The sequence below is a fragment of the Schistocerca piceifrons genome, chromosome X, assembly GCF_021461385.2.
Source record: "Schistocerca piceifrons isolate TAMUIC-IGC-003096 chromosome X, iqSchPice1.1, whole genome shotgun sequence".
Taxonomy (NCBI): Eukaryota; Metazoa; Arthropoda; class Insecta; order Orthoptera; family Acrididae; genus Schistocerca; species Schistocerca piceifrons.
Genome location: NC_060149.1, coordinates 568334106 through 568350409, shown reverse-complemented (window position 1 = coordinate 568350409; position 16304 = coordinate 568334106).

Genomic DNA, 16304 nt, shown 5'->3' with positions numbered 1-16304 from the left:
CATATTTTCTAATGCTCTTTATTTTATCTTCCTGTTTTACTTTTGTCAGGTATAACATGGAGACTTCTTTCCACCCCGAGTTCAGCTGTAGCCATACCCACAGAAAATCTGGATAGTACATCAGCCACTGTATTGCTTTCCCCTGGCAACTATTCTATTGTGAAATCATTCTCCTGAAGGACTAAAGCCCATCTCATTAATCTGTTATGACTTAGCCTACAATCCATCAGGAATGATAGTGGCTTGTGGTCTGTAAGCACTTTTACTTTCCTCCCCATAACATAGTATCTGCATTTCTTAAACGCCCACACCGTTGCTACCGTTTCCTTTTCTGTTACTGAATATTTTCTCTCCCGTTTGTTTTTACTCGACTGGCAAAAGCAGTGAATTTCATTTCCACTGTGTCTCCACGTTCTATGAATTGACCAAGATGAGCTCCCAACCCATATTCTGACCTGTCAGTAAAAATACAACAACGTATATTTCAGTCTGGATGTGACAAAACAATACTGTTACATAATTTATCTTTTATTTTCTCAAATTCTCATTCACACTCCTGGTTCCAGATCCACACGGTATTCTTCTTCATTAGTTGAAGTAGGGCTTTCGCATTAAGTGCCTGATTATTCGCGAATTTGAGATAGAATGCGGTTAAACCGAAAAGGTCTTCATTAGCTTTTTGTTCATAGGTCTTGGAAAGTCTCTTGTAGCATTTAATTTTTCTGGGTCTGGTTTAATACCTTTAGCCTATATAATATGCGCTAGCAATTTAATTCCCCCTTTTCTGAATACGGATTTGTCCAGATTTACACTAATATTATTTTTCTCAAAGTTAAATAACACTTGTGTTCCTTCCATGTTTTGGCAGCAATCAAAATATCGTCTATATATACTGAATTTTGTTCAATAGCTGCTCTCCTGGCTCTTTATCTAACATACATATAAAAGTAGCTGTCGAGATCTTTAAGCCAAATGGCAATATTCTGAATTGGTAACTTTGTCCCCCATAAATAAATGCAATAAACTTCCAACAGTCATCTACTAATGGGACCTGCAGGAAGCTGGTGGTCAAATCTATACTTATTAATATCCTTAAGTTCCTCTAGTGCCTCAGGCCTGTCCATTTGTGGCAAAATGACTTTCTTTAAGGCTCTAACATCCAAAGCTATGCGTACCGAGCCATCTTTCTTTGGCATTATTACAAGGGAACTGCTACAGTTATTAAGATCGCTCGATAATTCTCCATTCAATCATTTTCTTTATCTCTTTATCTACTGCTTCTCTTTTCACCAGCAGGATGGATTCATCATATCCTAAGAATCTTACTAATGGTCCATTACATTCGGCTGTTTGCGATTGGACCAGGTCCGTACCGCCTACTAATTTTCCGGCTCTGTATGATTCCGGTCTCTTACCTCAGTATGTCCCCTATTTTGATTATGATAATATATCCTGTTTCCACCATAATAACCTTCTCTGATCGTTCCCCTTTGAAAAGTGCCTCTTCCTCTTCTGGACGGGCTGCGACTGTGACGTGGTTGTCTGTTTTCCTCCCAGGCATGCTGTTCGTCATTTAGATTCGTAACTCTTGTTTATTTATTCTCTGTCATTACGGCGGTCTGTCCGTCACCTGTTCTTTCTCCAGCCCTCCGGTAGCTGCCTGTTGCCTGACAACGCGTCTGATTACTCCAACACGTGCATTAGGCGACTGAAATTACTTTTATTTACATTTATTACCTTCTCTTGTACTGATATTGGGAATTTAAGTATAATAATTTTTATTAGATCATATTTTCTTAATGGGTCTGTTAAGCATTGGTTCTTTCCCCAGTAATGTTGGAAAAATTCTATATAGTTGCTACGTGCAAAGTTTCTGCCCTCAAATATTTCGTTTCTAACACCTTTTTGAGTGCTAGTAGACCAATAGTTATTCAAAAAGTGCTTGTTCGAATTCTTTATATGTTTTACATGTGTTACTGACCCCAATTTTTCACGATTTTGCTTCTCCTTCGAACCTACTGGCCACGAATTTGACTTTTTGCTGTTCTGTCATGTTTTCAGGAATGATGCCATCAAACTGTCTAACAAAGGCTACATGGTGTATAGTTCTTTTACTAGAGAAATGATGAAATTCGTATGGATTAGCGTAATTTGCCAAGTAATTTATTTGGATAACCCCTTTCCTTCTTTCTTATTCTCACCAAATCTCTAGTTTTTGTTTAACTTCATTTTCTGTTTTGTTTTGCATCTGAGGAAGCATTTTCTCTATTTTATTATGCCTAGCATCTATTTTCTTTTGCGTTTTTCTTAACTTCTCTTTTATTTCTTTATGTGCTTTACTTAGCACTTTTGGTTCCTCCAAAACCAATTTTATCATAGATCTCAGATCCGGATCATTATCCCAAGCTGATGAAGTGTTAGCTGATGCTGCACCATAGCTTAATGTACGTTACTCAAGTACTGGCCCATTAATACTGTCATCGTCAGAGCTATTTTCTCTGACATCGTCATCCCAATGAATCATTTGGTTTTGACTGCTTACTACAAATCCTGGGCTTACGTTATCATTGTTTGCTACTATATCAACATTTGCACTGCCCTCCTAATTAGCTTACTCTACATTTTCAGTGAAATCATTCATGACTACTTCGCAATTCAAAAAATGGTTCAAATGGCTCTGAGCACTATGGGACTTAACCTCTGAGGCCATCAGTCCCCTAGAACTTAGAATTACTTAAACCTAACTAAGCTAAGGACATCACACACATCCATGCCCGAGGCAGGATTCGAACCTGCGACCGTAGCGGTCGTGCGGTTCCTGACTGAAGCGCCTAGAACCGCTCGGTCACACCGGCGGGCCTTCGCAAATCTCAATGTGTTTATTGGTTATTGGATTTGCTGTTTCCGGCTCATCACCAAAATTTGAATTTACATTTTCACGTTGGTTACTTGAGACTGCATTCGACATATCACTAAACCCATATCTGACTTCACCACCGTTTTTCTTTGTATCTGTCCAACCAGTTCGTCACTACTACTGTGACGCTGAACTCCTTCTCTACTCCTCATTCAGAGCGTATCTTATTTCCCTTTCCCAACACATCGTAATACTAATGTTCCAATTACAAATCTTAGATTGCTATAAGCAGGAGCTGTACTTAAACCACTTTTCTTCCTCGTCGTACTGCCACTAATTCCTGTATCTGTGGGCCACACCGCTGGCTACAACTCCGCCGTCGTGGTGTGCTGAAGCCGTCACTCCACAAGCGCCGTGTCCTGTTAACTGCGCCGGCCGCTGCGTGCTGCCGCCACACCTGTTGTCTGTGGCTGCCCCACAGTTCTCTGCGCGCAGAGCCGTCTCGTAGCATGAAGACTCTGAAAGTGCTGATTTATAACAAAATTTAATGGACTGCCAACACAACGTTAACTTCTATTCTCGTGGCATTTCCGCACTTTCCATTCCGACATAATTTCATCGTAACGGAAAATATGACTTTGCGGCATCTGTTATTGTAGTTTAACTGAAGTTTAAACCAGTTCGAACACAGTTTTAAGCCTACTTATCACAGTTCTTATGCAGTCATTTACAGTCCACCCGAGTCACAGTCCTTACACAGTTTGCTGGTCGGTTACAATTCACAGTTCTCGCTGATAAAATCTAGCCTCATAATTCCCAAGCACATCGACTTCAAATATTCAAAAATGGTTCAAATGGCTCTGAGCACTATGGGACTCAACTGCTGAGGTCATTAGTCCCCTAGAACTTAGAACTAGTTAAACCTAACTAACCTAAGGACATCACAAACATCCATGCCCGAGGCAAGATTCGAACCTGCGACCGTAGCGGTCTTGTGGTTCCAGACTGCAGCGCCTTTAACCGCACGGCCACTTCGGCCGGCGACTTCAAATATTATCCCCACCAGGGCTGCCATGTACGGCAAGTTGAAAGAGAGAGAGAGAGGGGGGTGGGGGTGGGGGGGGGGGGAGAGAAGTGATATATTTGTGTGTATAATAAACGCTTTCCCTCAAAAATATTTCTCTTCTTCATACCTCCTCTGTTTACCCACAGGTGATGTGTCACTGATCTCACTTACACTAAGATTGCACTACAAGGAGGTGCCGATTTGCTTCCACCGCCATGAGTGGAATGCAGACGTTCTAACAAATGTTTACTTTCCTTATTTTCGCAAAGCTATGATCTGTCCATTCGTTCATTGACGTCTCTGTTCACTGCAATAAGTTTAGTGTCTGTGTTTTGCGACCGCACCGCAAAACCGTGTTATTAGTAGACGAAAGGACGTGCCTCTCCAATGGGAACCGGAAACATTTGATCGCAAGGTCAACCGATTCCTCCACAGGAAATCACGTCTGATGTATTCTATACGACACTGGTGACGGCATTTGCGTCACAAGACAGGAATATGTTGTCGACTCACCTAACTTGTACGCTTGGCGAATGGGTAAAAAGGTTCTTCTACCTTGCCCCATTTAGGTTTTCTTGTGGACGTAATGTCACAGAAGCTGAAAATAAAATGTTAAAATTTTCACCCGAGGGAAGGCTTGAACCAAAGACCTCTCGTTCCACAGCTGCTCACACTAACCACGGGACTACGGCAATCGTGAAGTTAGTGTTACCTAGTTGTAACGTATCTTGCACATGGACTACTCAGTTTGTATATTTTGCTTATTTTTTCACAGTTCCACACAACTTCTTCCAGTTTTCTCGATTGATCTGTGTTCAGTTTTTCAAGGCCTATCCACTGTGCCAACTTATAACTAAATCTGAAGGGGGTGCGAGGGGGAGGTTCCCTTGTTAGTAATCACATTTATGATTGCACACTCATCATTGTTGGGTGTTATACGCAAAAACAGTAAGATGTACTGTAGTAGCTGGTGCTTGATTCTGCATCATCAGAGACAACAATGTCATCATAGTCGCTGTTCTTACAAAATGTAGGTACAATATCCATTACTGCTAATAAATCTAAATGTTTTGAGAATCAGTTATTTATTGTAGTACGTAGACAATAGCTATTATATGTGTCAGAAATTGAAGTATCTGGGTGACGGTGGGAGCATATCATGTACTATAAGACTGTCGACGCTGGAGAAGGGGCAGTCCCATCCAATTCTGAGCACGAGAAGCATCTACACCAAATCTAGAGCGATGGTGCTGGTTCAACATGAAGAGAGCAAGAATTAACACCCTTCAAGATTCTTGACCATCGGTACTGGTAATCTCGACATTCTCAAAAGTAGTACCACGCTAATTGTATAAAACGAAAGAATGACTAACATTTCGTCGATTTTGAAAATGTTGGTATCTAATTTTTTTGTTCCTAGTATGAAAATAACATCAGCTTCTATTCACAAAGTACAGTGCCTCGGAAGAATAGGGTATACACTGACGGAAAAGATCGCTCCACCAGGTAACAATTAATGCAGAGTATAGGAATTTCTGAATTCAGTTCTCTAGGCAACATATTTAAGTGATTAACATTGCAAGATCACGGGTTAATTCAAGCGCGAGATAAGATATTGAAAATGGGAACTGCTAGTACATTAATAACCTCTGTAACCGCCAGTTCGTGGGATGGAGTTCCACGCACTTCGTGGTTCAATATGGGGATGGTAAATGATGCTTGTGGATCTTGTGGATGAAGCAGGAATTGTCACTTGACGATGTCTTATATGTGCTCAACTAGAGACAGATTTGGTGATCGGGCAGGCCAAAGCGAAATGTTGACACTCTACAGAGTTGGCTAGTTGTGGCCTTCAGTCCAGAGACAGGTTTGATGCAGCTCTCCGTGCTACTCTATCCTGTGCAAGCTGCTTCATCGCCAGGCACCTACTGCAACTTACATCCTTCCGAATTTGCTTAGTGTATTCATCTCTTGGTCTTCCTCTACGATTTTTACCCTCCACGCTGCCCCCCGATTCTAAATTGGTGATCCCTTGATGCCTCCGAACATGTCCTATGAACCGATCCCTTCTTCTTGTCAATTTGTGCCAATAATCTCTCTTCTACCCAATTCTATACAGTACCTCCTCATTAGTTACGTGATCCATCCATCTAATCTTTAGCACTCTTCTGCAGCACCACATTTCGAAAACTTTTATTCTCTTCTAGTCCAAACTATTTATCGTCCATGTTTCACTGCCATACAGGGCTACACTCCTTACAAATTCTTTAAGAAATGACTTCCTGACCCTTAAATCTACACACGATGTTAACACATTTTTCTTTCTCAAAAACGCTTTCCTTGCCACTGCCAGTCTACATTTTATATCCTCTGTACTTCGATCATCATCAGTTAGTTTGATCCCCAAATTGTGAAATTCATCTACTACTTTAAGGGTCTCATTTCCTAATATAATTACCACAGCATCACCTGATTTAATTCGACTACATTCCATTTTCCTTGTTTTGCTTTTGTTGATGTTGAACTTGTACGCCCCTTTCAAGACACTATCCATACCAGGCCCTCAGCTGTCTCTGACCGAATTATAATGTCATCGGCAAACCTCAGAGTTTTTATTTCTTCTCCATGGGTAATATCTCCAACTCGAAATTTTTCTTTTGTTTCCTTTACTGCTTGCTCAGTACAAAGGTTGAATAACATCGAGCATAGGCTAATTCCAACTCCAAATTTTTCTTTTCATTCCTTTACTGCTTGCTAAGTATAAAGATTAAAAAACATCGGGCATAGGCTACAGCCCAGTCTCACTCCCTTCCCAATCACTGTTTCTCTTTCATGCTCTGGGATTCGCGTAACTGCCATCTGGTTTCTGTACAAATTGTAAATAGCCTTTCACACTTTGTATTTCACCCCTGCCAACTTCAGAATTTAAAAGAATGTATTCCAGTCAACATTCTCAAAAGCTTTCTCTAAGTCTACAAATGCTGGAAACATAGGTTTGCCTTTCCTTAATTTATCTGCTAAGATAAGTCGTAGGGTCAGTATTGCCTCACGTGTTCCAACATTTCTACGGAATCCAAACTGACATTCCCCGAGGTCAGCTGCTATTAGTTTTTCCATTCGTCAGTTCAGAATTCGTGTTAGTATTGCATTCGTGGCTTATTAAACTGATAGTTCGGTAATTTTCACACCTGTCAACACCTGATTTCTTTGCGATTGGGGTTATTATATTCTTCTTAAAGTCTGAAGGTATTTCGCCTGTCTCATACATCTTGCTTAAGAGATGGAAGAATTTTGTCATGGCTGGCTCTCCCAATGCTATCAGTAGCTCTAACGGAATGTTGTCTATTCCCAGTACTTTGTTCCGACTTACGTCTTTCAATGCTCTGTCAAATTCTTCACACAATATCTTATGTCCCATTTCACCTTCATCTACGTCCTGTTCCATTTCCGCAATATTGCCCTCAAGTACATCGCTCTTGTATGTACCCTCTAGACACTGATTCCACCTTTCTGCTTTCCCTTCTTTACTTAGAACTGTTTTTCCATCTGAGCTCATGATATTCATACAGATGGTTTTCTTTTCTCCAAAGGTTGCTTTAATTTTCCTGTAGGCAATATCTATCTTACCCCTAGTGATATATGCCTCTACATCCTGTCGATGTCATTTTTGTCACGTTTGTACTCCTTTTCGCCTGTTTCATTTACTGCATTTTTGTATTTTCTCCTCTCATCAATTAAATTCAATATCTCTTCTGTTACCCACGGATTTCTTCTATCCCTCGTCTTTTTACCTAACTGATCCTCTGCTGTCTTCACTATTCCATCTCTCAAAGCTAACTATTCTTCTTCTTCTGTATTTCTTCCCCCATATTTGTCAATTGTTCCATAATGCTCTCTCTGAAACTCTCTACAACCTCTGCTTATTTCAGTTTATCCAGGTCCCATGCCCTTAAATTCCCACTTTTTTTGCAGTTTCTTCAGTTTTCATCTACAGCTCATAACCAACAGATTGTGATCAGAGTCCACATCTGCCCCTGGAAATGTTTTACAACTTAAAACCTGGATCCTAAATCTGTGTTTTACCACTATGTAATCTATCTGAAACCTTACAGTGCCTCCAGGCCTCTTCCATGTATATAACCTTCTTTCATGATTCTTAAACCCATTGTTAGTTATGATTAAGTTATGCTCTGTGCAAAATACTACCAAACGGCTTCCTCTCTCATTCCTTACCCCCATTCCATATTCACCCACTACCTTCCTTCTCTTCCTTTTCCTATTATCGAATTCCAGTCCCCCATGACTATTAAATTTTCGTTTCTCTTGAGTATCTGAATAATTTCTTTTTTCTCACCGTTCATTTCTTCAATCTCTTCGTCATCTGCCGAGCCAGTTGGCATATAAACTTGTACTACTGTAGTAGGCGTGAGCTTCGTGTCTACCTTGGTTACAATAATGCGTTCACTATGCTGCTCGTAGTAGCTTACCCGCGTTCTATTTTTTTTTTTTTTTTTTTGCTTGTTATTAAACCTACTCCTGCATTACCCCTATTTGATTTTGTATTTAAAACCCTGTATTCATCTGACCAGAAGCCTTGGTTCCTCCTGCCACCGAACTTCATCAATTACCACTACATCTAATTTTAACTTGTCCATTTCCTTTCTTGAATTTTCTAACCTACCTGCCCGGTTCAGGGATCTGATATTCCACGCTCCGTTTCGCCGAACGCCAGTTTTCTTTCTCCTGATAACGACGTTCTCCTGTGTAGTCCCCGCCCGGAGATCCGAATAGGGGACTATTTTACCTCCGGAATATTTTACCCAAGAGGACGCCACCATCATTTAACCATACAGTAAAGCTGCATGCTCTCAGGAAAAATTACATCTGTAGTTTTCCCTCGTTTTCAGCCGTTTGAAGTGCCATCACAGCAAGGCCGTTTTGATTAATGGTACAAAGCCAGATCGGTCAATGATCCAGACTGTTGCCCCGGCAACTACTGAAAAACTGCTGCCTCTTTTCAAGAACCACACGTTTGTCTTCCCCTCTCAACAGATACCCCTCCGTTGTGGTTGCACCTGCAGTACGGCTACCTGTATCTCTGAGACACGCGAGCCTCCCCACCAACGGCAAGGTCCATGGTTCATGAAAGGGGGGGGGGGAAGTGTGGCGTGGGGGGCTCTGTACAATATATTAGTTTATATCAAAGGTATGTGGTTGAGCGTTATCCTGTTGAAAAACACCGCGTGGAATAGTGTGCGTGAATGGCAGCACAACAGGTCAAATCACATGATTGACGTACTACTTTGCAGTCAGGGTATGTGGGATAACCGCAGTAGTGCTCCTGCTGTCATGAAATCATACTCCAGACCATAACACCAGGTTTAAGTCCAGTGTGTCTAGCATGCAAACAGGACGGTTGCAGGTCCTCAACTGGCCTTCTTCTAATCAACACACGGCCATCACAGGCACCAAGACAGATCCAGTTTTCAGCAGAAAACACAACGAAGAGCTCTCGCTCGAAACCAACGAAGTTGCAAGTGGTTTTGGTTCTGGGACAGTGGAATCCCCGCTACAGGGCGGCTGGCTTGGAGCCATCCTTGAATGAACCGATTTGTAACGGTTTGTTTTGCCACTGTTCGACGCCCCAGAGCCATAAACCGAACATGATGGTCTTCCCACTAGGTAGTGCCACGTGTCAGTCTGGAGCCTGGACGTCTTGCGACCATACATTCTCGTGACCACTGCTGCCACAAATAATGCATAGTGGCTACCTTCCTGCCACATCTATCTGCAGTATATCAGATGGGCATCCAGCTTCTCTTAGACCTATTAGACGACCTCGTTCAAAATCACTGAAATGGTGATAATGGCTCCTTTATTGCCTTGAAGGCATTCTTGACTAACATCAATTCACCACGTCCGGTCTCAAAGATAACTAACGCTCACCCTCGTTACAGCGCGTATTGAAAGGAAATTTGATTGCGTCATCATAGTAACGCTGCTAGGGCCACTGTAATGTGACTACTTTAGATGTACACTAGAGCGCCAGACAAACTGGTATAGGCATGCGTATTCAAATACAGAGATATGTAAACAGGCAGAATACGGCGCTGCGGCCGACAGCGCCTGTATAAAACAAGTGTCTGGCGCAGTTGTTAAATCGGTTACTGCTGCTACAATGGCAGGGTGTCCAGATTTAAGTGAGTCTGTTACAGTCGACGCAGGAGCGGTAGGACACGGCATCGCCGAGGTAGCGATGAAGGGGGAATTTTTCCCTACGACCATTTCACGAGCGTACCGTGAATATCAGGAATCCGGTAAAACATCGCTGCGGCCGGAAAAAGATCCTACAAGAACGGAACCAACGACGACTGAAAAGAATCGTTCAGTATGACAGAAGAGCAACCCTTCCGCAAATTGCTGCAGATATCCTTGCTGGGCCATCAACAAGTGTCAGCGCGCGAACCATTCAACAAAATATCATCGATATGGGCTTTCGGAGCCGAAGGCCCACACGTGTACCCTTGATGACGGCACGACACAAAGCTTTATGCCTCGCCTGGGCCTGCACAACACCGACATTGGACTGTTGATGACTGGAAACATGTTGCCTGGTTGGACGAGTCTCGTTTCAAATTGTATCGAGCCCATGTGCGTGTACGGGTATGGAGACATCCTCATGAGTCCCCGGACTCTGCATGTCAGCACGGGACTGTTCAAGCCAGTGGAGGCTCTGTAATGCCGTGGGGCGTGTGCAATTGGAATGATATCGGACCCCTGATACGTCTAGATACGACTGTGACAGGTGAAACGTAATCAGCATCCTGTCTGATCACATGCATCCATTCATGTCCATTGTGCATTGCGACGAACTTCAATTCCAGCATGACAATTGGACACCCCACACATCCAGAATTGCTACACAGTGGCTCGAAGAACACTCTTCTCAGTTCAAACACTTCCGCTGGACACGAAACTCCCCAGACATGAACATTATTGAGCATATCTGGGATGCCTTGCAGCGTGCCGTTCAGGAGAGATCTCCACCCCCTCGTACTCTAAGGGTTTAAGGACAGCCCTGCAGGATTCATGGTGTCAGTTCCTTCCAGCACTACTTGAGACATTAGTCGAGTGTATGCCACATCGTGTTGCGGCGCTTCTACATGCTCACGGGGTCCTACATGATATTAGGCAGATGTACCAGTTTCTTTGGCTCTTCAGTGCTAGTTTTTTATTCCGTCTGTGTATTAATTACGAGTGCGTGCTGAAAAGTAACGCCTCACAATTTTTATGTGTAAACTCTTACAGCCTTAAAAATACAACAAACGTTACTGACGTTCTACAGCATTATCTTTCACGTCTAGAATTTTGCAGCCACCTGTCGTTAGAGGACTCCAGATTTTGGTGTGTAACATCGCTGTGTAACTATGTCGTTGCGTAAGAAACAGCGTCCAAAGAGTTCGTCCACACATGGAGCACTCTCTTCTTCAGCATGACAGTGCTAAGCCACACATGAGCGCTGCAACATTTGCAACAATCCGGCGTCTTCCTTTCACTGTCGTCCATCATCCTGCGTACAGTTCGATTGGTCCAATCCGATTTTCTTCTGTTTCTAAAATGCAAAGAACAACTTCGAAGACTCCACTTTGACAGCAATGAAGCGGTGGCAGCAGAGATGAGGTTGTGACTCCGTCAGCAAAGTCAAACATTGTACAGTGACGGTCTCGTCTAAGTGTCCTCTCGTTGGGTGAAATGTGTTCGTCGCCGGTGTGAATACGTCGAGAAATAAATATGTAGATGTGAAGAATACAGATGTAGAATGGTAGTAAAGTTTAAAAAACTTTAAGAGTTTTCACATAAAAAATTCGGATCCCTTTACATTTCAGTACACCCATATGGTCGTCTAAAAGAAAACTGTTACAGCTCCATTTTAATTCGCAAGAGCGTTTAGCTCTCAGAAATAAAGTCATTGTTAATCTAAAGACTTTTTTAGAAGTCAATACAAAGATGAAACACTCGCTTCCATTCTTCCGTTGTTTTTTAAGAGTGTGATCGGTATCATTTTATTAATTACACTGAACTGTTTCTATGTCATTATAACAAACTGGTTCATTGTTACAATAATGATATATTATTCTTATTATACTTAGTTTGTCTACAAAGCACAGTTCAACGCCTTTTCGATTTTACTGAGGCACGCAGCGGTCGAAACTTGGCTGTCTGAGAGAGTTATCTCAAATAATTACACAAACTGTTATCTGCTACTGTTTTCTATATCCTGAAAAGCGCTGAAGTAGATTGTATATTAAATACTTTGTTTCCACTATATGTGACAGCATAAAATGTAAAAGGTTACTGAAGAAATTTTTTATAATAAAATTAAATCTAAAGTATTTGTATTGTTTTTCCTTTCATTCCTTCAATCATACGTTTTTGTGGTTACGTATATGTGACATGAAATTTAATGAAAAAGTTGAGGAAATTACTTTGTGAGGTGAAATTTAAATGGCAGGACTGTAGAGTATTTGCAGATGTGGTATGCTATGTACAGTGTGTGTGTGTGGGTGTCTCATCAGTGTGCATGTGTATGTGCATTCGGAATTCAGAAGCAAATATTTTAAATCAGTATTTTCACTTTCGTGGAAACAATACTAATTGGCAACATTTTTATGTATCAGTTTAATATTGTGATGATTAAATACAAAGGTATGTATGTGCTTGCAAATATCTTTGACTTTCACAGAAATAAAGCAATTCTTTGTCCTACGTGCTCATTAATGTGAAGATTTTCTAATTTATTATTGAATATCTGCAAACCCGGCGCTGTTTTTACACGATTGACCGCCTCATATCAATATTATGCTGAGACTGTCTGGAGAGGGAACGGGGTGTCTGGTAGAGAGTGCAACTGCGTTAATTCTGCGACCTTTATTTCATTTATTTAAGTATTCACTGAAACTACATTCCGATATTCTGTCTCGAGATCATGCTGTGATTCGTTGGAGAGAGGGTGCAAAGAAGAAGGCAGGGAATGGGCAGGAGCACTCCTTTATGATGTCACTGATGAGGATGATATCACTCACAATAGCTATAACGTCACTGATAAGGAGCGCCCGGCATTTAAGTTCAAAGACAGGTCATTGGAATGGGTCATTTAACGCCACACATGCAAACAAATTGCACCATAGTTGCTATACCCTTACTGCTTTTTTTCTTTTTCGCGCCTATGAGCTATATCGAGCGACACAGACGAAACGATATCGTTTTCTGTTTCGAGAATTCCTCAAGTGTTAGTTCAAAAATGTTCAAATGTGTGTGAAATCTTACGGGACTTAACTGCTAAGGTCCTCAGTCCCTAAGCTTACACACTACTTAACCTAAATTATCCTAAGGACAAACACACACACACCCGTGCCCGAGTGAGGACTCGAACCTCCGCCGGGATCAATCACACAGTCTACGACTGCAGTGCCTGAGACCGCTCGGCTAATCCCGCGCGGCCAAGTGTTAGTACTGGTTATAATGTGAGTTCCATGTTTTATCAGTGCTACATATGTTCAACATTATTACGTCTCACTAATAACTTGGTATACACAGCTTTGAAAGTTATATCATTGCCCAGTAGCTTCCTTTATTTTCTTTTAGAAAATATTTACCGTGATCTACACGCAGTCATCTACTCTGATATTCGTCTGTGGGCTGTAATGCAACGGATTCTTACTGGAAACGAAACCTCTTTGTTGCTGAAAACATTCTGCAGCATGCTAGGTGGGTCAGTACTGAGTATACATATAATACCTCTGTAGTGTCACTGCCCAGATTTTATTGAAGTTAATAAGAAGTGGTAAGAAAGCCTATGTGAAGTGTTAGCAGCTGCGGGCTGGTAGCCACTGTGCGGCGATACGTGGGCTAGAATAACATGTACGCAAAAAGATTGCGATACTAGCTAGCCACACTCAGCGGAAAACTGAGGGCAGAGTGGTAATAGCCGTAGCACGATGGCCCATGCCACTGCACGAGGGCAAGACTTTTATTATGAGCCTCATGACTATATGCCTGGTTTTAGTGTTATAAATGCGCACCGCAGCCATATAAACAGGTCTGAAGTTTGAAGCAGAGGCAGTTCTTCAGAGTCCAGTACCAGCCTCACAACGCCAGGACCACCACAGACGATGAGATGATTGACCACCGCCAGTAGTAGCCTCGAGTTCGAGTCTGGGTTGGACCAGTCGCCACCAGCACTTAATTCCTAGTGGGACTTGGTGCCGTAGGTGTGCCGACCGTCCGTGCCAGATACCTGCAGCACCGAGTTCGTTGTGGGACTTGGTGCCGCAGTGCCAGTCGCCAGCCGCCCGTCTTGCTGGACAGCAGTGGGTCGCATCCCGCTTTTGCAGTCATCGTGCACCGCCGTGGTGAGCGCGTGCGGGCGGAGTCCCAAGAGGAGCCATTCTCCATTGGAATGCCGTCTCAGCACAAAGCGCAGCGCCGCTAATTCTACGGCCATGTCCGGCCTGCCGTCAGCATCGCCGGGAGCGTAAGTGCGCATTTCCACGCCGGGCAGAAGCAGCCCGCCACGAGCCAGCACCGACCATAGTCACCAGAGTGAGGCGTGCCTGTTTCGCTGAACTAATGTGTCATTGAAGTTAAAAAACGCCTTTTTTGTTGTTGTCATTGTCTCCACTGTGACTCCCGGCTCGTTGTCACCACCACTAACCCTGCCGAGTAGAACTGCACCATTCATCTTCAATTGCTTGTCTAAGTATACCTATGCAATGTTATTATCCGTCGATTGTATGGACTGCCAGTAAATAACAAAGCCTTCCATTCTGCTCCTGATTTAACCGTACACTAGATGGCGTAGTTCTCAAAGGGAAGTTTGTCGCATTGATTTAGGTCAGTTGTCGGTTTCTAATAGCACTGCATACTAGTTGTGATTGGAATTGGTGTAGGATCATGAATCTGCTCTTGTCAATGCGTTCCAGGACAAAGCGCCTAGAGCTGCCAATTGCAAGCGGTTTACTGTTAAAGTGACACAGATGGTGAAGATAGTAGATGTGGTCGTGAAAAACATGACTAATATCCGTTCCTTTATTCTCTTGAATATTCCAGGTGAGAACTGGGACGACCGCCTCACACTGTAATGGAGTGTTATACATATATTCATTTTTTGTTCGCAGAAGAAGCAGTGACTGATCATAATGATGCCATTAGAGATATTCACGCTACCTCAGATATTTTATTGAAGTAATCTCCCAAGGAGCAGTCATCTGTAGTATTAAAAAGAAGGGAAAGAAAAGAAAACTTAACAAGTAGTTACTAGTCAACTCGTGCAGTTGGTGGCTTCTGCTCCTGAGACCAACATTGGTAACGAGGCTTAATTCTGGCCACGCTTAGATATTACTGTAGAATTGTAAATATCTTCAGCATCAGCCAGAGTATGAAACGTTAGTTTCTGCTCATCGCAGTGAAAAATCCGTAAAACAGGAAACATACGTGTCGCACCTCTTACCAACTTGAAAAAGCTGACTCAGAATGCTTCACGACTGATGCGACCTGTTGTGCAATGAGGAAAACTTATTCATTTCGGATTCATCAATTTGAAATGCTGATGTGTCTAATAAATTAATAATGTATGTAAGACGATTTTACATCTTCTTGGAAACTTTAAAATTGTTTTAACATCTCATCGACTGCAGATAACAGAACACTAAACCAGGGTGGTCTCACTGGAATTCCCATCCGGTCTCTCGTGATTCTGAATGCACTGTTTCAGTACTGGAGCTATCTGTTTAACGCTAATTACCAGAGGATAGTTAAGTAAGTGCTATAACGACAATGCTAGACCTAGACCGATGTACCGTAATCTGCATGTTACACTGTGCCCCCCTGAACTTGGGGCGTTACGTTGTTCGTAGCGAAAACATCTGAACTTGGTTGCGGGAATCACGCCCTAAAGCTTATGTTAGAAGAATATTTTTTTGTCTTTATCACGGATTTTCATATGTTTTGCAGCACTGCTTCATCAAAGCTTGATTAATTAAAAATTCCATACTCTACACGCACAATGTGTACTCAGAATAATTAAAGAAAAAATCCGCCCAGCGGTATTTTTTCCTACGCCACAGCCGGCTTATAGCTATATGCTACATTAAATTGTGAGGGCAAATCGTCGTGGCTCTCCTACCAGCCACATCTTTTCAAGCTGAGCTGTAAGCACAGTATACTTCTATGTTTTCTGTGAAAATGAAAATAAGATATTTCTGGACGGTTACTATCACTAGCGAAACTAAACGGTTTTTCACATTAGTGATTTGTCACCTTCATCTATTCCGAACACTATAAAGTTGATTGGAACGTAGAACAAGTTATGCAGTGAACCAG